The sequence below is a fragment of the Macrobrachium nipponense genome, chromosome 43 (assembly GCF_015104395.2).
Source record: "Macrobrachium nipponense isolate FS-2020 chromosome 43, ASM1510439v2, whole genome shotgun sequence".
Taxonomy (NCBI): domain Eukaryota; kingdom Metazoa; phylum Arthropoda; class Malacostraca; order Decapoda; family Palaemonidae; genus Macrobrachium; species Macrobrachium nipponense.
This window is the reverse complement of record NC_061104.1, coordinates 26,283,960-26,311,459: the sequence shown is the minus strand read 5'-3', so window position 1 is coordinate 26,311,459 and position 27,500 is coordinate 26,283,960. Positions and strand designations below refer to the sequence as shown.

General features: G+C 35.9%; 1 long non-coding RNA gene across 1 annotated transcript in view; it reads left to right on the top strand.

Annotated features, from left to right (window-relative positions):
- Window positions 1-20,438, top strand: part of LOC135213597 (uncharacterized) — a 24,169-nt gene extending 3,731 nt beyond the window's left edge. Inside the window, exon 2 of the long non-coding RNA XR_010314173.1 lies at window positions 16,930-20,438. This is a non-coding gene — a long non-coding RNA (uncharacterized LOC135213597). The remainder of the gene's footprint in view (window positions 1-16,929) is intronic.
- The last annotated feature ends 7,062 nt before the right edge of the window (window positions 20,439-27,500 follow it).

Below are 27,500 nucleotides of genomic sequence, written 5' to 3'. Positions count from 1 at the left end.
CTAGTTCTTCACAAGTGTTCCAGTTGGTGTTTTCTTGGGCACAATTGAAGGGCATACGGCTGAGAAAATACCTGCATGGCTGGCTAATCCCTGGGAGGGCCAGGGACGAGATTCATGGACGTGGGGCCCAAGTGAGAGAGAGGAGCACATCAATCTCCTTGATATGAGAGCAGTATGGTTAGGCCTTCAGCTCTTCCAGTACCACTTAGTTGGCCATCCAGCGGTTGCCATGAGTGGCAACACAACAGCAGTGGCATATGAACTAGCAAAGAGGGACAATCTCTCCAGAGTTGTGCGATCTTGCACTGAAGATGTATGAGTGGTCAGCGACCATCTGCCTGGAACTAATGACCAGCTACATCCCAGGTGGGAAAAATTTTGGGAACAAAGTGGTCATTCAATCATGAAGTGGCAAACAGACTCCATAAAGCACCGAAGGAAAATGTGACGCAAAAACGAAAGTAAATTTCGTTTGTTTAATCTGTGTGTATGTTTGTCATGGTTAGGGGTTTTAAGTTATAAACCTTTCTGGGGTGCAAAATTTTGTCTGGATCTGTTAAGAGGTTCGGATTTCTAGAGCATCCAAACAAACATTCGCCTTATATATATATATATATATATATATATATATATATATATACTATATATATATATATAATAAATATATATATATATATATATATATATATATATATATATATGAAATGTGTGTTTTTGTATTCCCATTGTAATCTCATTATATATTCCCGTTTGAATGGGATTAAATTGTGACTCATTCCCCAGGAAATGGTATTTTACATGAGTCAGCTGTGTCTGTGTCCCACATTCATGCTTTGACATTTGCCGTAACACTTCTTGTTGGATCATTTGCTTGTTTATACCAGCATGGGCCCTTGCTCAAAGGTGGGTAGTAGTAAGTGTAATAATGTGTGAAAGGGATAAGGAGGCCTAGTGTTGTGTGGACCTTTGGATGCTTACAAGCCAAGCAAGACAGTGTATTTCTCCTCTTATCTAAAGACTGGGGAAGCATGTGTATCTCTTGAGTTGCAGAAACTCACTTATTTGCAGTGTCAAGAATTGTATGCCCTAAGAAAATGGCCTTTGGCCGTTGGGTTATCTCTGACTTGATCTTTTTTCGCTTGTTATGTGGCAAAGGATGTGTGCACTGTACGATAGAACAAAAAATCCTTGCATTACGTATGTTGGGTCTGCCTGTTCTCCCAGTGGAGTTGCCAGACACTTTCTCAAAGCGTTCTTGTCGTTATTGAAATTCTCTCAGTACTATAAATCATTTGGAAATATTGCAAATTTACTGGAATTATGTTCAGTATTCTAGAATTTGACGAATTTAAACTGAAAGAGAGCTGATTCACACATGGCGAGGCGAATTTATTGTTATGTGGCAATTAGTGTTACAGGCTCTTAACTCGTTAGTCATGACCATTGTAGAACACAACCCACTTAGCTTCCGCAGCAGATAAACTTCGAACCCTCTCTTCTCTAGATTGACCATTTACCATTTTCACATTAAACGTAACATACTAAGAACCTCCTAATTAGACAGTTAGACTTCAGTATTCATCAAAAATGTGACTGGTGCAAAATACGACTAAATCTCGGGAAGAATTTTAAGGCAAGTGAGATTCGGCCGTGCAAGCGATTTGGAAATTAAGCGAAAATGTTCAGCTGGAAGCATCTATGCACTAGAGATATTATATTTGCAGTTATTGTCGCAGTACTAATGTTCATTATAATCCTTGCAGTACCCTCTCTCCAGAATTTAAAAGTTATAGGCGGTATCATCTGTTTATATTTTTTTGCATTCATGATCTTGGCCTGTTATCGTAATCCAGGACTACTTCCCGTCGACAGTTCTAGTGAGGTAAGTCGTATTTGCCGAATGCTTAGTTTTGCATCTCATCCTTGGCGTACTTCGTGTCCGTGGAGCCCTCACTGCTGCTAGGCTGTAGCCACCACGGTCTAGGTATAATATACCTAGACCGTGGTTGCCACGGTGCTTGTATCAGCCAGTGGTTCACCCGAGTAGGTGTTGCATCAAGTGATAGGGAGCATGTGGATATGAGACGATTTTGACTGGTTTGTAAACATTACAAAATATCATTTAATTAACCCCAAAGAAATATAGGAACCATTTTTCCTACCGGGCTGCTCTATGAGCAAGAGCCCTTGCTGGCATAAGGTCAGCTCAATCTAAAACAACAACTACCAGCTTGTGAAACAAAACACTGGCTACTTCGTTTCATGCTTTGCTGAGAATTGCACATACAATGTTTAATCAAATAACATTGCTCGGTTGCTTCGTTTATGCATTTTATTGAATTACTGCTCGCTGTTTGCAGGTTCGCTTGTGCTATATATTTTCTCTCGTGGCTCTCAGGTCCTTGGCTTTGTTTTGCAAGTCAGTGGCCTGAGGAGTAACCTATGATCGTTTACATTTGAAGTCTTGCTACTGATGAAGGTCCTTGCGAAGTGTTTACGTGAGGAAGCGTTTGCAGTCGTTTCAAATAGTTCCTAGAAGACATTTTCTTTTATCGAAGGTGCCTTTTACATATACATATTTATATAATATATATTATACCTCGCTGGTGGTAGTGCCGTCGGTGCACCTCATGAGGTGTACTGTAGGCATTTCCTCTTACTGTACCTCCGTTCGTATTATCTTTTACCCATCTCGCTAGCCACCCTCTGGACAAATATTTCAAAGTGCAACTGCGATGTTTTCCTCCTGTTACACCTTTCAGACCTACCTACTCTCAATTTCCATGCCAGCGCTGAATGACCTCATAGGTCCCAGTGCTTGGCCTTTGGCCTAAACTCTATATTCAGTTCAATTCTATATAATTTATACTTTACTCTTTCTCTTTCTTAGTTGGAGACTTTTTGCAAGTAACTTTCGTCAAGTGCCGCCAACTTTTTTTTTCAGTTATAGTCTAATATTAATTCACTGCTTTTGTCAAGCTGGATAATGGCATTTACGTGATTGCGCACGCATGAGCGTCTGTGTATGTAAAAGAGAGAGAGAGAGAGAGCATTTTATTCTTTATGATGTCCATAAGAAGCAGAAGAGCTAAGGTTGACGGTTTGTTTCCCGGGAAAGTTGTGGTTATGTTTCCTCTCTCTCTCTCTCTCTCTCTCTAGTTTCGGTGTGTATATTAACATTTGATCCATACCCTCTCCTAACACTTGATTCATATCATAGTGCAACTGCGATGTTTTCCTCCTGTTACGCCTTTCAAACCTTTTGCTGTCAATTTCCATTTCAGCGCTGAATGACCTCATAGGTCGCAGTGCTTGGCCTTTGGCCTAAATTCTATATTCAACTCAACTCGGTAATTGTTCTAATCTCTGGATCGTGAGGATAAATATAAGCGTAAGGGAATTGAAGATTTTTATATGTATTTTCGTTATCCAGAATTTGCATGTCTCAGTCGTTTAACTTCTTATATGGTTCTCAAACTACATTTAAACCCGACCAAATCCCTCTGCGTCACACCTGACTAGGTACTGTGGCTGGAGGCCATATAGCAGTATCGTTATGATTTTGACATTATCTTTTTGGATGGTTGTAACTGAGATCTCTTGACTTGTTCATCACTCCCGTCTCCAACAGCTCACTCGATGGGTTGCTCTGGGTTTATTTTGGTTTTGTGGTGATTGAAAAAGCGCTACTCTCTCACCTAGCGTAGATATTAATACAAGTTTCAGTCCCCCAGTACTCTGCATATCGGCAGCTTGCCATTAGCAGAGTCAAGATCCAATAGACCTCAATATATTTTATTCCAATTGATACCCGCACTTGTTTCACCAACAACTCTTCTTAAAAGCTTATAAATTTTTTAATAGATACTTGAATCCCACCCTGCATCACACCAGTCTTGACTTCCAATAGGTCTTGGATTTCCATTTACCGTTACTGTACAACGATTGCCTTTTTTTTTTTGAGATTTGAAATCTCTTCAGTGATGTGAGGAAATCCTTATCTTTTAGGAAGTCCATATCTTTTAACCTTCCATAGCGTTGTGCATGACTCACTGTCTAATGCGTTGTCATCTTTTTTCTTGTTGCTGTAATTATCTGCTTACTATTATATCCTCTGCGTTCCTTGAAACCAACTTGATCTTTATAATAGTACATCAGCTACGGGTTAACCTTTGGTTCTAATCCGTTTGAAGTAACTGTGTCAAGCTTATGTTGAAGACCTATGCATCTTATCCTGGCATGTGAAAAGGGCCATTGCATGCTCAAATGTATTAACAGTCATCCCCTTGAAGATTAACCCATCGCTGTCTGAGAGTGCACGTGTGCTGCTGTCCCTGTTTTCTCCATTTTCCCCCTCGTCGTCTTGGCCTTTCCATTTTTTTTTTTTTTTATTTACGTTCATCCCTGTTTTATTACAATTTTTCTTTTGACTTTTATTATATTCGTTGTATGCACAAACGTTTATACTCTATGGTTCCGTTTTCAGAATTGTCTTCTATTTTTTTTTTTTTTTTTCTGTAAATGTCATTGTGCCTATCTACTTTATGGGTGTTTTCCATTCTTTCTCTAGCCCTTTCGTTTATTGGAACTGTCAAGAATATTAGGAGTTAATGGTCTTTCTTATGTTTGCTTGCGCACTTGTATTCCCCTTTTTCGGTGTTAACCACCTTTGTCAAAGTCCAGGGTAAACTCATGCTAAGTAAAGTAGATGGCCGCACGAAGATATCGTTGATTAATATAGTCATTTGTCGACCTCACAATATAAAAATGGCTGCATATAATACTTTGATCTCCGAGGGGCCTAGTACTACACTCGGCCTCCCAAGGAGCTTCTGCCATGTTTAGTACTACGTAACACCTCGGAGTAGGTGACAAAATCCCGTAGGGGAGTGGTGCCCTTTGCAGCGTGCCTTCGGCCTCTAGCTGCAACCACTTTCGTTTCTTTTACTTTACCCCCTTTCATATTCTCTGTCTTCAACTTACTTTCCACCCTCTCCTAACACTTGATCCATAGTGCAACTGCGAGGGTTTCTCCCTGTTACACCGTTCAAACCTTTTGCTGACCTCATAGGTCCCAGTGTTTGCCTTGAATTCTATATTCAATTCAGTAGGTGACAAAGGGGTGAGAACCAGTTACAAAATAAGTAGTTATGGAAATAACAGGACGAAGACATAATTGAAGGTCAAAAAACTTCTGAGGAAATGTCAGAAGACCTAGACCTAGAGAGTTGAAGTGATCCTGGTGACTCCTTTCGACATCTTGACCCTATAAAGGAAAATAGGACTTGCCAACTTTGATGATGGTGAAAGCGGTAGCATTTTGACTAATAAGTCATAAAAATACTAATATAGATTGAATTAGTGGAATTTGCCAACGATTAGAACTGACATGATGTGAAAAGCTCAAAATCTCAGGAAATATGTAAATATCTTTGTAGAGCTGATTTTTAGGTATAAGGCCCTTCTAGGGAAACGATCAGAACCTTAGTGTTCATACACACACAAGATACGTTATATATATATATATATATATATATATATATATATATACATACATATATATATATATATATATATATATGACTATATATATATATATATATATATATATATATATCTTTTGGTGCAGTGTTTTTCTTGTATGCAGATTTCGTTGAATTCTGTGGCTTTTTAGGTTGTTGGTCAACTTCTTATTAGTTTGACAAAATTTTCTAAGTCTTCTTCGTTCTTCCAAAATCAGTTGATGGACAAAAACTGAATTTGGAAGAACGGAGGAATATTTGTAGTCGTTACAGTATTTTGGAGAATCACCATTCCTTGTGACTTAACATTCGGTAGGGGTGTGTAAAATGATTTTGGAAATGCAGCAGATCCTCTCACAGTTAAGCCAATCCTCGGCATTTCGGGGAACCTGGTGGCCCGCTTAGGCTCCAGGTGAAGAAAACGCGAATATTTTTGTAGCCTCAATGATGATTCGTTAAGACCTCAGCAACTCACATAGCTTATTGACTGGTGAGATCGCACAATAAATCCAGTGCTGCTGTTAATATTCTTGACATCTTGCAAGATCTCTAGCGTTTAAGGGCGTATGTTGATGTACGAAGATTCTGTAATCCGAACCATATGTTTTGTTTACTTTTCATGTATTAAAATGGTGCAAACAATACAGTCTACAGTGTTTACAGGTACCGTGACGCTTTGTTAAGCCCAAACCCTCAGATCCGTTGTCCTCCCAAAGTGTAAGTGATAGCATCTTGTGTTGACGACCCCCCCGCCCCCCCCCCCGGTTTATAGGTTGGTTTGGGTGAATCCAATCACGTGTCCTTGTTCAGGCGTTGCCGGTAACTGTGGCAAGGTGTTAACGCATCTTAGAGGTCTGGTGTGGATCCGTGAACTCGGCACAGCCAATCAAGAGGAACGTGAATGATTAATGATACAATAGCAATTTTCATTCTGGCCTGCTAACCCTTTTGTAATTTAAGTAGGAGAATTCCTCATCTCGTCAGGCCACTCTTTTGAGTTTACTTTTGTAAATGGGCAGTCCTTTTAGAACAATACAGTTAATTTTTACTTCAGTAGATGAAACCTATTCACATGGAACAAGCACACCAAAGGGGCCATTGGCTTGAAATTCAAGCTTCTTCAAAGAACGCCTTTTTCAGGATCCCACCACAGACCCCACACTGCAGCAGTAACTGATCACGATACAGAGCCAGTGATTTTTCATTGCCATGGGGAAGGCGCAAACCCGCAACATCTGAGTGGCATGCCACGACACTAGCCACCATACCAGTGGACTGTTCCTTTCCATCAGAATTCTGGTTCTGCTTCTGTTGTCCTGAATTGTACAACCTCTCTTTCTTTAAGACTCTTGACCCCTCTTCCTTTTTTCTTTTCTTTGGGCCGGGTCTAGGATAGAGCGTTAGGTTGCCCTCCGAGTTAATCCAAGACAGTTGTTCATAATCCAGTTCCTCGTTGGACGAGTAGTTTTCGCGCTCGGCTACCAATCCGGTGGTGCGAAGTTCGATTCGCGGTTCGGTCAGCGCGGAATCGGAGGAATTTATTTCTGGTGATAGAAATTCCTTTCTCGATATAATGTGGTTCGGATCCCACAATAAACTGTAGGTCCCGTTGCTAGGTGACCAATTGGTTCCTCGCCAGGTAAAAATATCTAATCCTTCTGCCAGCGCTCATAGGAGAGCGGTTAATCAGCTCAGTGGTCTGGTTAAACTAAGATATATACTTAACTGTTCATAATCTGAAGAGCAACCTCAATCATTTGTGCTTATCATAGTAAGCATTCAGGTCTGTTGTTGTCAGTGAAAGTGAGAACTGCCCTAAAAGTATAGGAGAAATATCTTGCACTCTGTCGTCGTTTCAGTTTTCTCGTGGCCACATAGTTGGTGTATGCTTTATGTCACGCAGTTCATTCCCACGATAGCATATATATATATATATATATATATATATATATATATATATATATATATATATATATATATATATATATAAAATACTTGAAAAGTAAATATAACATATGTTTCTGATTACAGAATCTTTGTGCATCTGTGTATGCCCCCAAACGCTAGAGATCTTGCAAGATGTCAAAAATATTAAAAACAATACAAAACAGTACTGGAATTAATATATATATATAGTGTATATATATATATATATATATATATATATATATATATATATATATATATATAATACATATACATAATGTATACGAGGGGCCCCCTATTCCTTGGCCTACTCGCCCCCCCCTTCCCCAATCCTCCACTGCCTAGCTGTTTTTGCTCGCAACCCTATACTCTGTTTTTTTTCATCTGTCCATCCACCTGTGGTGTTTTTGTATGGTAACACTGCGTCCCGGGCTTTAGATAGTTACGCTAATTGTAAGTTTTAGGTAAATAAAAGGATATCTGGGTGTACATTTGTAACTGAAAAGTGTATGCAAATTATACCATTAATATTCGAAATAGGATATTATTAGTATAATCGTTGAATGTAAGCTGAATGTAACTATCTAAAGCCCGGGACGCAGTGTTACCATACAAAAACACCACAGGCGGATGGACAGATGAAAAAAAACAGAGTATAGGCAGGTTGATGCTGCTGCAAGCATTGTGTCGTTTTCTAGCATCAGGTTTAATAAAACTCAGCTTGCTGGGAGATTTTATCTTACCTACAAGTGAGATGTGGAGTAGTTTGCCTATACTATGTTTTTTTTCATCTTTCCATTCGCCTATGCTGTTTTCGCATGGTAACACTGCGTCCTGGGCTTTCCCGGGCTTTAAATAGTTAAGCAATGTCTACGTTTTAGGTAAATAAAAGGATATCTGGGTGTACATTTGCAACTGAAAAGTTTTTTTAATAATTTACTATATGCGAATTACACCGTTGATATTCGAAATAGGATATTATTCAAAGCCCGGGACGCAGTGTTACCATGCGCAAATACCACAGGCGGATGGACAGATGGAAAAAAACAGAGTATAGTGCATTTGTGGAATCCTGCGCTCATCAAATATGAGGAGCAAATTCATTCTTGCTCCCTGCTGAGATCTCCGGAATTTCAGGTATATCGGTTTTATTTTCATCTATTTCCTCATACTTAATTATTTATTACCTTTTCCTATATAACTTTTTTCTCTCTTTGGGCTGGTATCCCTTCGGAATCCACTAGGGCAGGGGCTCTTAACCCTTTGGTAACTCCAGACCCCCAGTGAATTGCCCAGTGTGGTTCTGTACCCCCTTTGCTTAAGTCCATTTTAGTTCTATTTGTTGACAGTATAACTTAATATACTTAGTTTAATACATGCTTTAGGTATGAACATCTAGGAGTGAAACATACAAGAAAATCAAAAGTATTTATAGTTTTACATAGTTATTTACAAAATGTACCCATGTAAACATTGACACATTAAAATTAAATATATACAGATTTCCAAAGATCAAGTCCCATACCCCCAGTATGTGGTTCTCATACCCTTTTATGGATACCCCCTATTAAGAACCCCTGCTCTAGGGTTTAGTCTTGTGACTCTGTTTAATAAGGGTTTCAGCTGAGGATTTAGAGAAAGAAAGAAAAAAAAGATTCTAAGCACATTGGTTTCTTCAGTTTCTCATTTCAGTCTCCTTCAGACATCTACAGAATATGGGGTCAAGAGTTTATAGACCTTGCCTGAAAATAACAATTTTCATGTTGGCTGCATCAATGGAAACTAAAAGATTTAAAATATATATATATATATATATATATATATATTATATATAATTATATATATATATATATATATATATATATATATATATATATATATATTATGTTATTACAGCACGCTGCTGTTGGACCATTCACTTCTATGTGATTTTCCGTTCACAAAAAGAGCAATATTAACCTGTTCCAATGAATATTTATGTTGATATATTATGATATTTAATTCTTGAACTCGTTTGGCCAAGATGAATTGGATCTCAATCCATATAGGAGGAAATAAATAAAGTGTTGTTTTATGAAACTGTTACTTATGCATTTGATATTTTCTCCCATGATTTTATGACCTCAAAGCCCAAAAAATAAGGAAAACGAGGGATGTTCTTAGATAAACAAGTGCCAACGTAATTTCCCAATATTCTGTAGTTCGGTAAACAAGAAGTATGAATTACTACAGAATACTCTTAGTTTGCCATATTTTATCAATTTTGAGCCCATCAAATCGATGTTGAACATATTCAGTGTATATGTAATTTTTCATATAATAACGCGTCAAAAATTTTTTATAATTGTCCGCACCAGAGTAGGATCATTATCAAACTCATTTTATTTTAATCAGTATAAATAAAAATTATTCAGTTATTAACTTTTCAAAGAATTGTGCACTTTTTGGTGCACCCAAGTAAAAAAAAAAAAAAGAAAAAAAAAATTACAGTACTGATTGGTCCCATTGTAGTATGATAACAAGATGTAAAAATATTGTTTCTAGAAAGCTCTTATAATCTGTATGAATGCCGCTAACATAAGAAAATAATATCAACTTAAGCACAGGTCTGTACAATCTTCGCAAGATGTCCGAAGAAGGTTTTGATAAAGTAAACGTCCTCTGCCTCCCTTTGGTTTAGCCAGCTTTTGTAAGCATTGAAATTGTTATGTACTCCTTAATTTCATTTGTAGTTTGTGAAACCAAGTATTCTTTGTAAGATTTTGTTTTCCTCATGGCCATGTACTCAGTTTATATTTTTCTATCTCGTTAATATTCCCACGATAGACGATATATATATATATATATATATATATATATATATATTATATATGTATATGTATGTATGTTATGTTATATATATATATATATATATATTATATATATATATATATATATATCTATATATATATATATATATATATATATATATATATTATAATATATATATATTATATATTATGTATTATAATAATATATTATATATATCTTTTATATATATATATATATTTATATTTATATATATATATCTATGTGCTATATATATATAATAATTATATATATGTATATATATTAACATATATATATATCATATTATAATATACTTATATATATGTGTATATATATTATTATATAATATATATATAATATATATATATATATATGTATTTATTATTATTATATAATATTATATATATATATATATACATATATATATCGGTAAATAGGTATATATATTAACCCATAATATATAATATATATAATATTATATAATTATATATATCATATAATAATATAATATATATATACTATATAATATTATATATTACACACATATATGCTCTTTTTTTTTATTCTCAGCATTGGCCAACTACAATGGACTGACTGCCTGTTACTTATTTCATTGCTTATGTCAGCAGGAGCAATAAATGGATTTTATCGGTTCTTCCTCATATCGCTCTGGCCATGCCCTTGAATGGGATCTTAGATTTCTTGCTTTTGTGAAGTGGGCACACTACCCAAAACTGTTGTAAACGGAGATAGGCAGTCTTATTGCTATAAACAGATTCTCCATTGGTACAAAGAATTGTAGAACCTAGATTCAGTTTTTAATAAAACTTACATTTGACAGGTATTGAAATTTGATCTTTTTACGTGCACTTCCAGAGATCAGTTATCCAAGAAGCATTATCGAAAGTTCACAGATAAGATACGAACTCAGATTTTTTCTAATCCGACTTCCGCAAAAGTTCATTAAGGATCTACTTTATCATTTGGTTGTAATCTCGCCCCCTCAAAATGCCCCCCATGCTTAACACACGCACGCACTCACACACACACATGAGGTGTTCGTAACTAGACGTCAGGTGCAGTACTAAGGTAGTAGTAGTAGTGTAACGTCCTCTCCGCGTCGTGTTGACCATGAAGCCGCCAACCTGTTGCCGCTGCTTGGAGGCGATTCTGGTGGTGTTTCTCAGTGTGACACCGTCTTTATTGTGTCTCATAGCGATTCAGTTCGAACTTATGCCAATTGCTCTCGAGGGCATGTTAGGGTTCGTTGTAATCTACGTCATGACCACTGGCATCATTATTGCTTTCTTGATGAGACGCCATCGGAGAGCATCTACCGAGGAGATTGCGAGTCAGGTACTGATCAACGATGTGCTGGGTGTTTGCACCCAGATCTATTTTTGTCCTCTCTCCGACTCCGTGTTTGCCAGTTCGGAGTTTGAGAGAGAGAGAGAGAGCAGCAGCACACGGGGACTGGTTTGTCGAGAAATACTTTGACTAGAAAGTTGCCCATATTGTTATAATCGATTTATTTTGCCTTCATGATATTTTTTCTTCTTTTTGTCTGGTTACTTTGACGAAGATATGCATGATGATCGGCAAAAGTAAATCTGGTAAGAGTATTCAAAGGTCATGTGATCAGAGTCCAACTCCAACAAAATGTGGGATAGGCCTACTACTTTTTACTGATTCATGCTTCACAGTCTTGTTTGTTTGCATTCATTAAAAAAATCCTATCGTCGTTGTATGAAGAAAGATAGTATTTTCACTTTTGTTTTGATCACGATATCTAAGCAACACAAAACCATTGTTTTCGCAGAGGTGACCTAGAATAAAGTGTAAACACAGTGCGAGATCTGTTGCCTTCTACTCTCAGGCATTTTCAAGCAAACTACCTACAGTGGGACAGGAGGTTTGAGGAAGACTCGGTTTTACAATTACTAACATTATGGTATAGAGACAGTGTAATGTATACAAAGGTGATTACAACTAGATTATCTCTTTCAGGTAGGGCATTGCTGTCTGAGATTAACTCGGGTGTTTGGTATTAACCAGGATTACTGCCATTTTTTTTTTCTTATTTTGCTTTTCATTTTCCTGCGAACATCTTGTGCAGAATGGGGTCAGGAGCATAGACATGCCGTTAGATTCTTAGTTTCCTCAGTTACTTGTATTAATGCAGATTCGAGGTTACTTCTAGACTATTTTATTCTTGTTAATTTAATCTGACAAATCCTTACTTGTCTGGCCCAAATAAAATGAATCACAGTCCATACACGGGATATTATTAGAGTTGCCAGATTACAGGATTAGAAATTGGGACACTTTAAAATTTTTCACCGTATATATTAATTTATACTTACATATCTATAAAAACGTAGAGACAATTATCACACAAGTGAAAAACATAAAGCAAGATTTTTAATAGGGTGTAAAGAAAAAGAAATGGAAAACAATGAGGAAAATCAATAATCAATGTAAGCAGTGCAGAAACTAAACAAAAGGAGAATAATTTGGAAAATTAATCATCAGTACAAACAACAGACATTAAGCTAACTTTCTTTTTATTTGGAGCATATGAGTATAAATACAAATACGTAAGAAGTTTATATGAAATGAAATTGAACTTAAGGCTTCAATTATATTTCTTGATGATTTTAATTTGTTTAATAGGTCCTCATTTTCCAGCACCTGCCTATCAAGTTCTTTAAACTGGAAAATAAGGTTCCATGTGCATTGTAAGGTAGCTTCTACGGAAGCCACATCCAACTTGTTTCATTCATCAGTCCACTGTCCTGTAGCAGAGTAGTGCAGCCAGTGCACCTCATACGGTACACTGTAGGTATTACTTAAGGTTCTTTACAACGTCCCTTCGTCCCCTAGCTGCAACATCTTTCATTTCTTTTACTGTACCTCCATTCATTTCTTCTTCCATCACTTTCCACCCTCTCCTAACAATTGATTCATAGCGCAACTGCGAGGTATTCCCCCGTTACACTTTACATTCAATTCAATCCAATCAGTCCACTGGGTTTTCATGACTGAGGATACACGCTCAACATAAAGTGAAAATATATTTTTATTATGATGAACTAAAATCGGGACAAAAGGATGTCCCAGAAGGGGACAAAATGGTCAAATTCAGGACAAGTCCCGTGTAGATATTATAAGCAATTTTGACACTGGTGGGTGCAATTTCTTGTCTTTTAAGCATGTATTTTTTACACTTTTGTCGTCCAAAAAGATTTTATTTACAATGAATCGTTTCCTTGAAAATACCGTAGCGTAAGAGACGAAGGATCCACGCTCTGTCACTAATTGTGGGCAAATAGGTCTACTATTTACACACTATATAGATATATATATATATATATATATAATATATATATATATATATATATATATATATATATATATATATATATATATGAAATACCGTTCATAATATAATTATCTGGTTCATAGACCCTTGCAATTATTGAATATAGTACAGTCTGGCTCAAGTTATATTACACTGGCTTCTGTAAAATTTGTTTTACCAATATACGTATAGCAGCAGCACTCTTGAATTTCTCCAATCGGTTGAAAGAATAAGTTTCTTCTCATGTAGAGAAAGCTGACAAATCAATTTCACTTATCTTGATGATTGAGGATGACTCTGTTAGTGAAGGTTGCTAATGAAATTCGTCTGTGTTGAGGATTTGTTAGTACTACCTATTGATTATGATGCTTTTTGGAATAGGAATATTATCTCTCTCAAAATAAATCCGCTGCTTTGCATTCATACTTTCTTATGAAGCAAATAACCACATTGAAATATCCGTGTTAGTGTTACGGGACCGAGTGACCCTCCTTTTTTTTTCATATCGCGGCTTATCGATGTTATCATTCGTCGTTATCTGTGCTTTTGTTTTATCTTATCGTACCCTCCAGTGGCCCTCCATCTTCCGTTCATGTCCACCTGTTCTTTTTAAGATCTTGCTTCCTTTGGCGTTGTCCCGATGTTCGGCGATCCACGGGACGTTCGGACGCGTTCCCTTCTGTAGATGGATGGGGTTGCAGTCCTTTTCTTCAAGAAGAGTAACACCTTGTGCAAGTTGTCTTGTACTCACGTCACTTTATATTTTTATTTATTTTTTCTTTCACCTTTGATTGCTTTGCTCAAGTATTCCCTAACTCACTCATCGGCTACTTAGAGAAGCCTAACCATACCGAAGGTTTAGAGGCACCAGTAGAGTGTGTGTCCTGTCTCGCTCACTGTTAATTTCGTGAGCTCTTCCCAGAGATTAATACAACATAAACGATCAGTTACGTATTGACAGCAGAGGTCAGCGATTTTTAACCACATAAATAACCGTAGCCACAGAATAAACTAGAATTTGTCACGTATAATTTATAGCAGCAAATGTTGGTCCAAAAGCCTTAATTAAGCAAAGATAGGTAATGAACATCTCAAAGGGTGCCTGGGAATCAGATATCATAGATAGTCTTCCTTCACCCAACGTTTAAGAAGATTAATGAGGAATTATCAGCGGGGATGACCTAAAACGGCTAACTGTGGATGGATCTCTTGGTAAAGTCCCTCCTTTTCTGTAATATTTCTCATTCATTAGCTTCCTGAAGAGAGAGACAGCAGCCTCTGAAATATAGTACTTACTTTCTATATTTTGACATTTTTATGGGCTCCATTTATTAAATGGAAGTCTGTTGTAACAGAACATTTTTACCAGTCATATATATAGTATATATATATATATATATATATATATATATATATATATATATATATATATATATATATATATATATACACACACACACACACAAGCAGAATGGAGATGTCATGGATTGTGGTAACTACAGGGGAATTAGACTAACAGAGCATGGATTGAAAGTTTTAGAGAGGATACTGGATGAGAGATTAATAGATTGTAAAGATCGGGATACAGCAATATGGATTCATGAGAGGAAGAGGGACAGTGGATGCCATCTTCTTAGTAAGATTAATACAACATAAACAATCAGTTACGTATTGACAACAGAGCTCAGCGATTTTTAACTATATAAATAACCGTTACCACAGAATAAACTAGAATTTGTCATGTATAATTTATAGCAGCAAATGTCAGTACTAAAGCCAGATGATAGAGTCAGCCTTAATTAAACAAATATAGGTAATGAACATCTCAAAGGGCACCTTGGATTCAGATATCATAGATAAAGTATTCCTTCAACCAACGCTTACGATGATTAAAGAGGAATTATCAGCGGGGATGACCTAAAATGGCTTAACTGCAGATGGATCTCTTGGTATAAATACCGCCTTTTCTGTAACTTTCCTCATTCATTAGCTACCTTTAGAGAGAGACAGCAGTCTCTGAAATATAGTACTTACTTTCTATATTTTGGCATTTTTATGGGTTCCTTTTATTAGAAGGAATTTTGTTTATTTATATATTATATATATATATATATATATATATATATGTGTGTGTGTGGTGTGTGTGTGTGTGTGTGTGTGTGTGTACACATATACATATACACAAACAGAAGGGAAATTTCATGGATTGTGGTTACTACAGGGAAATCAAACTAACAGAGCATGAATAGTAAGTTTGAGAGAGAATACTAGATGAGAGATTAAAAGAAATTGTAAAGATCGGGAAACAGCAATATGGATTCATGAGAGAAAGAGGGATGGTGAATACCATCTTAGTAAGATAGCTATAGGAAAAGAGGCTAGAGGGAAACCAGGAGGTCTATTATGCATTTATAGAACTGGAGAAAGCACATGATGGAATCACACGAGAAATGATGTTTTGGTGTTTGAGGAAAAGGAAAGTCCCAGAAAAGTTGGTTAGGCTGGTCGAGATGATATATAAAAGAACGAGCACAAAAGTAATAACAGATGTTGTGGAAACAGAAAACTTTAAAGTTAGTGTTGGATTTCAAAGGTTAGTGGTACGTATTAGCTGTTTTCATGTTTGTATATAATTATTTTCATCTATTCATATATTGGTTTGTCTTATAATGTCTTTTTCGTAATCATAGTAATAACACCTATGCATATTTTAATTAGTATTTGTACGTTTGATTATATGTATTATTATTACCGAGAAAGCCCCTGGTCATTAATTTTGGCCCCAAACCCCAAAATTCTGTCAATTCTTTGTTCCTTTTTTTGCAAATTATGTTGGATTAGTAAGCCTAGATCATACTCACTAACTGTAACAATGAACAGCATAGTATTTGCACTCCCCTCTGGTATTCTGGAGACAGAGGGTCAGTAATTTCTTAAGGGTATACCATAGGTATACCCTTATCTTTTGGTTGTCAAAGTTGCACGGTCTCATTATGTATTTGTTTTATATTCTTTCTGCATAGCTTGTAAAATATTGTTGACTGAAAATTGTATAAAAATAGATATCTTGTGAAAACAGTTACAACTTTACAGTGTTCATCTACCCTTATATTAATTTGAAAACTGTGTAAATACATTTTGTTTGTAACATGAATATATTAATTGTTTGGGAGTAATTCCCTTCTTGGTTAATCATTTAGAAGTAAGTTTTGTAAGATAATAAAATTATTTTAATTATTGTGATGACCTGTAGTCATGAATATAACTTCTGATATTGATTATGTCTTCCAGGAAGAGGAAACCACCAGTGATCCCCCAAAATATGAGGATGTTGTGGCCCAGGAAACATCCAGGACAATACTCTTGGAGGATGAGCAGAATGATGTGCTCGATAGTAATGTAAACTCTACGTATCAAGAGCCCCCTCCACCCTACCATGAGGCAGTAATCGGACCTATTGTAGACAATGAAGAAGTTTCGAGTAGTACTATGTAGTTTAAAGTGAGCAGTGAGAGAAGATTGCATAGTACAGGTAGTCCCCGGTTATAGGCTGGGGTTCCATTTTCAGCAGGGTGCCTAAAAGCGGAAACCCCCATTAACCAAAACTTGGTGATTTATGGCGCTTATGGTGCAAATATCCAGTCAACGGCGCCAATAACTGGTCAGTGGTGCCAATAACAGATTAATGGTGTCTCCTTTAGGTATGTTATGGTGCCATAACTCTATTATTGGCACCTTATGGCGCCGATAACCGGAACTCAGCTCATTATGGCGCCATAAATCACCGATTTGTCTAGCACCATGAAACCGGATTGCCATTAACCGAGTCCGCTTATAACGTAGGACTGCCTGTATTATGTTTTATAGTATTTATCTGTGATGATTTTACATTAAAATTAACTCAGAAAGAGGCATTAAGATTGTATCATCCAATTTAGAAAAAACTTTGACATTATGCTTCAGTTGTGAATTTACTTAAATTGTCAAAAAGACTGACTGTCATACCTGTAAATGGGTCTATGATTTATTTTTATTTATTTTTTTACAACAGTGGACAGATTTCTTAGATGCCCTTTTGCATGATATCGCATAAAAGTATACAGGTAAACATTTACTTAGAAATCTAAAAAGCTTTCTAGTCTTCCTTGACTATCATGAGAATTGTAGTACGTATTGCAATTTATTAAGAGTTTAGGCTTTGATTCCAATTGAATCACAATTAAGTACTTGTGTAGTAAATGGCTATAATTAAAGATCAGTTACAATGTTTAGTACTGTGATGGCTGTGAAAAAATCTGACAGTACATGGCAGAATTTGTCATATTTATTATTGTATTTTGATTGCTGTCAGCTCTGCTTAGGAATTAGTTAATTTGGTTCTGTAGTGAACAGTTTCAGGCATTCACCTATTTTCATCTTAGGGTTGCCTTTTCAGACACATTTTATTATTGCAGGAAAAGGTTGAGTTTAGTTTTAACTCTTTAGTTGTGTCATTGAATCTCATGTTTTGAGCTCTTCTTTGCTTATGAAGTAGGGAATGAAACATTTCTTTCACTTATTGTATATGTATTAAGTTTCAATTGGTGCTGACAAATGGTGGACTCAATAAATGGGAAAATCAACTTGTTGAAAATTAGTGAGGTGTAATGTCACTGAGAGTCTGAACTGTAATTAGATGTTAAGGTTATGCTGGTTTGACGTTCGGCTAGGAAAAATGCAACTTCATAAATCTACATACAGGCAGTCCCCGTGTTGCGTTGTGGGTTCCATTCTGATGCCACGCTGTAACCTGGAAAACGATGTAACCTAGAGTGTCACAAGAAGAATTTATAAAAATGAGAAATAAAGGGATGAAAGCCTCTGTTTGTACAGCAAATTGTAAATTTAAGTACTGCTCTATACTTTATTTAGGCAGTTTAGATGCATAGATAGAGTAATTTAACATTGTGTGTATTTTGTACCAGGTTCAATCATATCTTGTATAGCATAAAAGGCATTCTTATGTGAAATAACTTTGATATGTGTTTGTGTTGTGCAGAAATATAGAAGAAATGCTCATTACTGCCCCCCCCCCCCTTTCCCTCTTGAATAGTAACTTTCATATACTATATGTGAAAGTTATTACTGGTATTGCAGTACATACTGTTTACTGTTAGTCCAACAACATGTTGAACATCATGACAGGTGTTTTGTAGCATACATGATTTTTTATCAACGAATCATAATTGTGATAGTTTTCTCTGTTTCTTCACTACTTGTATGTATATGCAGTGATATGCAGTTAAAGACTGTGAAATGTAACTTCATTTTCTGTTTAAAATCATCATAATAATGTGTATAACCACATGCACATTCAGTTGTCGGTATGTAATCATATTCACACATAGTGTTAGTATTTTATGAAGATAAATGTTATCTTAATGATATTCAGAGAATCTAGTCAGTAAAGACAAGAATTAGTGCAAATTTTCAAAGGTTAGTTGCAAATAATCTGTTAGGTCTGCCATATGTAATGCATTGATAAATTAGGAAACTAGAATTTCTTTGAATTCATTAAGTCATTAGCCTATAGATGTATGTTTAATTGACTTAATTATTTGTGCAATTGTATGCTTTACAGGAATTATCAAAAACTATACAAATCAAAGCTAGACCATCAAACCAGTGGTTGATAGTGTTGCTTCATTGTAAGAAACTATGATGGTTTTTTGTATTCTTTCTTCTAGTGTTGTAAGCTAGTCAGGGATATTAAATAATGGTTGTAAGACAACACTTAGTAGTATTGGGACATTCATAAAAGACATAATTTATCACACAGTTAGGACTAGCTAATATTTTGTAAGCTGTTAGGTAAACAGTCATACTTTTTCTGTTGTGGGGTCAGTGCCCTGGAGTGTTCTGGAGGTTATATGAATATTTTGACCAAATATCGTAAGTTTAGACAGCAATGCAGTGCTATGATAGATGCTCATAGATGTATTTTGTGAAATTTTTTGTATCTTGTCACTAAATTTTTTGTAAATGAGTGGCTCAAATTATTCAATATTGTATGTTTTTTTATAATTTGCCTTTTATTTTGTAAATTCCATAAACATATGGTGTAATTTACCGTAAAACAAATTAACTAACATATCGTGTCTTTTTTGACGAAAATCAAGTGGATAACATGCATGTGACACTGATAAAATGAAGCTTGTCTTTTGTCACTTATGCACACAGTTTAGTATTAGCTTGCTAGCCAACCCTTTGGCACATTGGTTACTGTCATGAGCATATTCCCTTATTGTGAACAAGAGTAATAAGTTAATTATGATGGTTTATCAAGATGGTTAAAATACATCATTTTTATTGAGGTGCAGTAGTGTAACAGAAATCCAGATGCCCAGGTATCTGCTTAAAGCAAAATGGCTCCTATGTACTGAGATATTTTTGTTTAATTTTAGCCTGTTGGGTTACTATTGGCCAGAAATTGGATGGATGGATGGATTATGAAATTTAGGGACAAGCCCAAGCACTGGGACCTATTATGGTCATTCAGCGCCGTAATGGAATGAAATATATAATCTGATAATTAATGAAATGTAATTGAACGTGATGATAATCTCATGTGAATGAAACTTAAAAACCTTATTTCATTAAAAAAAATTATGTTTTTTTTATATTGAAATACAATTAAAAGTATAACTGCATATGTACTGAGATATTTTTATTTAATTTTAGCCTGTTGGGTTACTATTGGCCAGAAATTGTACATCTTTTAAGAAAAACATTGAGAAGATAAAAATAAAATATCATAACAACCCAGTGTGTCTCACATACTTTAGATCCTGATAGTATTATTGAGGTTTGCTATCTTTTGAAATAGGTAAATGACCGAGCGGTGACATAGCAGCCACCAATCCCAGACCGCGGCCACTTCCCGAGACATGAATTATGCCATTATTTCTTAATTTAGGAGAAAACACTTACAGTGAACCCCCGTATGTGCGGATTTCTCTCTGGAACATATACCCCCATTATTTGTGGGAAATTCACATATTCACAGTATTTATCTATGAGAAATATCCACAAAATCCTGTTTTTTAAAATAAATTTCCGCATAAAATGGACTATTAAAAAAACCAGGCGTAAATATTTTTAGTGGGTTGTTTTTGAGTTTTACCTAACAAAATAGGCAGTTTTCAGCGTTTTTATAGGGGTTTCAACTATTCAAATATGGGGGTGAACACTGTACTTCAAGAGGAGTATAGAGGTCATGTTGCGCTGCCTGGATGGGCCACAACTCTTGACTGATGCTCATGGCAGCGAATTGAAGTATATACTTTCTCAGGAAGGTGACTAGGGAGCCCACATGCAGAAAGTGAGTGACAGAGCAAAGAAGAAAATAGTTGGAGTACTGGCAATCCCTGGGTTACATCAGTCTTGGCGTATACTTCGTTACGAGCTCAAGGTGCTCTTCAAATATATTCGTGAGAAAATTTGTTCTGGGTTACAGCGGACGTTCTGAGGTTACGTTGTTTCAGTATTACAGTGCACTGTAAGCAATAGAAGAATACGTATGCGTAAATTTTGGAGGAAATTCTACAAGATCATGGATGCACACCTCACTTCAAGCAAGGTAAATCAATTGGGACAACCAAAGGATTACAATAGCGCTATGCCTCAGTAGCATGGTTGGTATGGTGTTGGCATGCCACCTCTGTGGCCACGAGTTCGATTAGTGAGCATTACATTGAGGAGTGAGAGATGTGTATTTCTGGTGATGGAAGTTCACTCTCAACATGGTTTGGAAATCACGTTGCTGAATAACCACTGGTTCCATGGAATGTAAAAACACCTTACAAACAAACAAAAGATTACAGTTAAAGTTTTCATCACTTTATTTTTCATTTATACCAATTTTTTAATCCTGTGTTCCGGCTTATATTGCACTTCAGGAACGGAACCCATGACATAACCTAGGGACTGCCTGAAATGATGTTCATAACATTGTCTTCAACATTTTTATGGGTAAGTCTCCCTTTACTGTACAAGGTGATATTGTACATTATAACTAAAAAAAATAAGTATACAAATGAATAGAATTCAAACTTAAGACTACAGGCCTTGGTAACAAAGATTGGGGAAATTTATTCCTAGACTTGGGAATGCTGGCCAAATGGTCACCACTTGACGTAAGGAACCTAAAGTCTTACCTTTAATTCTAGCATAGAAGATAGTTTTCAAGAGTGCTATTGTGAGGGAAAAACTCAATCCTGATCCAAAAATACCACCAAGCAAACAATTCCATTCAAAGGGAGGCTACCTTATAAAACTAAATACGTACTATTATATAAATTGAAGCCAAATATTTACCACCGGAAGGTGCTAATGCTATCACTGGACCTCATGCGGTGCACTCTAGGCATTACTTAATGTTCTTTGCAGCGTGCGTTCGGTCCTTAGCTGCAACCACTTTTGTTCCTTTTAGTGTACCAACTTTCATATCTTTCTTCACCTTACTTTCCACCGTCTCTTAACACTTGATTCATGGTGCAACTGCAAGGTTTTCAAAAACCTTTTACTGTCGATTTCCATTTCAGCACTGAATGGCCTCATAGATCCTAGTTCTTGGCCTTTGGCCTAAATTTTATATTCAACTCAACTCGTATCATATTTACATACAAACCTGAATTCGGTATATATAATGTCCATTGCTAAGTATTTTGTTTTGCTGTATTTGGAAGGATGGTTGGCCTTCTTCTGCTAAAAATTGGAAAAATGGCAGTTTATTGTTCTACCAGAAAACTCATTAAAACTAAAAGAAATTCAATATGAGGATATGTCAAAACAAGCATAGTACTTGAGATAAACAAATCATCAAGGACTTGTTATTCAGAATATCATGTTCATGAAGAATGTACAGTACACTCCGTAGGGGAATAATGCCTTCAATGCACCTTGCACAGCGTACTGTAGACATTACTTAAGGTTCTCTGCTGTGTCCCTTCAGCCCCTAGAAGCTACAACCCCTTTCATTCTTTTTACCATACGTACCTCTGTTCATATTCTCTTTCTTCCAGCTGACTTATCCACCCTCTCCTCACAATTGTTTAATTGTGCAACAGCAAGAGTTTCCTCCTGTCACAACTTTAAAACCTTCTTATTCGCCGTTTGCCTTTCAACACTGAGTGAAGCATGTACAGGATTTGGCATTTATTCTCAAGTTTTGTTAGAGCATGAGGTTAGTACAGATTGCGATTTGGTGGACAGTACTAGCATTCTTTGTCTCGTTAAGAAATTCACAGTTTCGTGAAAACAAATTGTTTAAAGAAATATCCACAATTATATATGAAAAAAATTATAAAAAGAAAAAAATAGAAATATATATATTATATATATATATATATATATATATAATATATATATATATATATATATATAATTGTGGATTTGTGGATAGTTTTTAAACATTCTTTGTCTCGTTGTTTACGGTTGAAATATCAAATAAAAGACCAAAATACGCGAGGTTCGATTCTCGACCATTTCATTGAGGAGTGAAAGATGTGTATTTCTGGCGATAGAAGTTCAAGCTCGACGTGGTTCGGAAGTCACGTCAAGCCGTTGGTCCCGTTGCTGAATAACCACTGGTTCCGTGCAACGTAAAAGCACCATACATACAAACAAACAAAATACGATATTGTGTGCAGTGGACTTATTTAGGTCAAGTAGTGATATTTAATAACGATTCTTGCCTTGTTTTTCTACAGAGCCAGTGCCGCGTAACTAAAGTCAAGTTTTACCGAAGTAACTTAGGCTATTGGTAAAGGTTGCATATTCATCTACATACAGAAGTGGCACAGACCGTAGGTTTTGACATTGTATCTGCAAACGGATGAGATTCATGACTGGTGTGAGGAATTCCTCTCACAACTATTTTATTTTCTAATGTTTTTGTGTATTCACTTGTTTTCGTGCAATCTGTCTCTTATTATAGATATAATATATAATATATATAATTATTAATATGTTAGAATACTTCTATATAAATACATATATATATATCTATATATAATATATATATAGATATATATGTATATATATATATATACAATACATATATATATATATAATATATATATATATATATAATTGCTATTCAATAAATATGTTGAAGTTGCACACTGTTATATTTGGAATTTGTTTTTGACAACGAACTTGATAATTATTCTAAAGTTTTTTATGTTCACGAAAACCTTGTAAGTCAGTTCTGCATCCGTGGTAATTGCATAACGTGTCTCTTTTCCCCCAACAAAACCCGAATGCAGGACGGAACGAACAGCTTCTTGGCTCAACTTTTGAGGTGACCTGTCATCTAGTATCTAGTGTTGTGTATAGTGGTAACAGGCTTATTCGGACCATGCACTGGCTCATTCGGACCTTTATCCAGGCTTATTCGGACCAAGGTATATGATTGACCGATTCGGACTTTCAGGGTTGCCGTTTTGAGGAATTTCGTCTATTAGTGTGGCTTTTCTGGTGCCATCTGGCAACCCTCCGTGCCTTTTCCGACCACAGGCCACGGCACTGAAGAATAAAATTCTTCACTGTGCCTTTTTATGTTTTATTATGAAAATAAAGCTATACTATACCTGTTTATTTATACAAATGATTTTATTGAAATCCTTTATTTTTCTTCGTCAAAATTACTTATGTTAAGTTAGTGATGTGTAGTTTTCTAACATCACGGAAAATAACTCTACGTAGGAAAATACACATTCTATCCATTAAATCATAAATAACGTAAAAAAATCAGGTGAACTGCACATGGTAACACTGCCAAAAGCCAATGTTGTGAAGACAAAACGGCATCATTGGGTCACCTAATATGCAGTGGAGGCTCCCGGCTATCATTCATAGAGGTGCTGTTACATAAATTTTTTTCAATGCCTTGATATTAACTGCATAAACACACATTATATAGTACATATATATATATGTGGCACTATAAACAATGCCGAAATCTGGATTTCTTCAAGTTTTTTTTTTTTCTTGGGCTATGACTGGTTACTAATGGATGATTACCCTAATCAAATTTGAAACTATGAACAAAACTGAAAAAGTATTAAAATACTAATTCAAAGCAGTGACTTTCGGCAGCGGAGAGACTGGCGGACGGACTGCCGGGACTGACGGAAAATTGAGAATATGAGGTTACATAAAAATATTAATTTAATGTAAACTAAGCGTAACAAATAAAGATAATTTACCATTAAAAAGAATAAAAACTCGAAAACGAAAACATTAAGATAGTACAAAACTGAGTATGACGGTAAAATAAAATAACATGGGCCTCTATAAAACAAATGGACTATAAACACCCACCTAAAACACAGACGCATGCATACACATACACTCTCTCTCTCTCTCTCTCTCTCTCTCTCTCTCTGAGGAAGGCAGCAGAATCGCTGCCGGAAGCTATTTTGAAATTTGGTATCATTGACATTATTGTGGTTATTTTTTTCCATTTATTGCAACTCACAACCGAGTTGATTATTCTGCATTATATTTCATATCGTTAGTATCGTCACTGATTTTATCACTATCACCAATACTACATATTGACCCTTGATATTGATTATTCTATTGACGAATTTCAAATCACACCTTCGCCCTCCAACAGCTAGGCTAACACTGCTCGAGAGGGCACAGGCAGTGCTCTCCCATCACCCTTACGTGCGAGCTGGCTACATTATCACCCTACCAGCAAAATAAGAACTGCTGAGCACCAGCAGTTCCACATATTGTTTCAATTAACTTTTTTTTTTTTTCAAAAACAAGAGAATGGTAATAATTTTAAAGGATTATTGATAATCTATACTTAATTTCTCATATTCATGTACATATTCATAATTTTGTGCATATATATTATGAAATCTATAGGGGATGCTGCAGTCACAGTGCCTGCTGACGAGCCGCCACTGCTAATATGTATTTACATATGTAACATATGTGACATTGTTTTATAATATTGTTTCAATGTTTGTAATCCATAATCATTCCAAAGTCTATTATGAAAATATATTGGGGAAATAATGGAAATCCACTCCTCTCATCATTTAGATCTACAGTTACATATTGCTCTAATTTTTAAAATAGTTCATGTAAAAATAAAGCTAATAATAAAGCCCAAATTCACTCAAATTCACCCGAAATATCCCCTTTATTTACACTGGCGCATAGTATATATGTGTACATTTCTTCAGTAGCTGATCAGTTGTTATTTTCCTTTCATCATAGTCCTCCCACGGTTTCATGACACGCCCATGTAGTTCCTTGACCTGCTTTCTCTGATGTCTCTTTAATTTGCCCTCTTTAACAAGCTTAATTCATCTGATTCTGTATTTCCTTTGGCTCTAAGTATATTAAAGATATAAGTGAATAAGATGCGAGGTAACTATTTTGGCTTTTCTTTTCAGCTTATGATCCCACCCCTCCGCATGGTTGTTTGACCTTATACTGCGCCCAAACACTGACCATTTCTCCATTTTCCACGCCTGACTCTGCAACCACGTTAGGTCAACATAATCCACAAACTCTCTAACTGGCCCAGTGACACCCACCTTGCCTGGAAGTTCTTCAAAGGTTTGCCTAATATCATTGCTATAAAATTATTAATATGGGTCCGAATCACCCAAAACAAAGGTCCGAAACAGCCGAGCAAATGGTACGAATTAGCCTAAACAATTGTCCAAATCAGCCTAGTAAATGGTCCAAATCAGCCTAGTAAATGGTCCGAATCAGCCTAGTAAATGGTCCAAATCAGCCTAGTAAATGGTCCAAATCAGCCTAGTAAATGGTCCAAATCAGCCTAGTAAATGGTCCGAATCAGCCTAGTAAATGGTCCAAATCAGCCTAGTAAATGGTCCAAATCAGCCTAGTAAATGGTCCGAATCAGCCTAGTAAATGGTCCGAATCAGCCTAGTAAATGGTCCGAATTAGCCTAAGCAATTGTCCAAATCAGCCTAGTAAATGGTCCGAATCCGCCAAGACTAAGGTCCGAATCTGATCCGAATCAGCCATGGTCCGAATAAGCCTGCATTCGTAGTGGTAGTGATGCGTGTGTGGATTTAGAAAGGGCGATTGCCCCGATTGTTTGAATTTTGTCGTAATTTGTTTCATTTGAGTGCCACTGATTTATAATCCCAATTGAGTGATTAATTTAATTTGTCACATATGTTATTACTCTTTGATATATTTAACTTTTAGTTATTAAATTAATTTTAACTGTAAATTTATCAAATGTGTTACAATAACCCTCGATTTTATTTCATTTTTCCTATATTTCAGTTTTATGGATGGTGAATATAAATTGATCTGATAAACCTTTATTGTTGTTCATACTTTAAGGTCATGCAATTAACTTTTAGAAACAAGATAACACAGAGGTCCCTCTAAGGTCTGAAAATCAACCCGTGAGTACTCGCAACATTTTGAGAGAGAGAGAGAGAGAGAGAGAGAGAGAGATAGAGAGAGAAGAGAGAGACGAGGGAGCGGGGATGAGAGGAGAGAGAGAGAGAGAGAGAGAGAGGCGCGTAGTAGCGATTTATGATCTGAGTTCATGTCTACAAGGACTGCTCAGTAAGTCAAAGTACTCATTGTACTATTCATTAATGATATGGTGTGTTATCCTCGTAATAATGAATTGGGTTGAGAGATATCTCCCTGTAATTTAGAAACCGCAAAGGGAGTTTTTTAGAGTTGTTACGTAAGGCTTTTAGCGTTTTTTTTTCTTTACCAAATAACAACGTTAAGCGTCCACTAAGTCCATCTTTTTCGTAACAGGTGGAGTGGTTTGGGAGAACATATCCCATGTAAGAAAG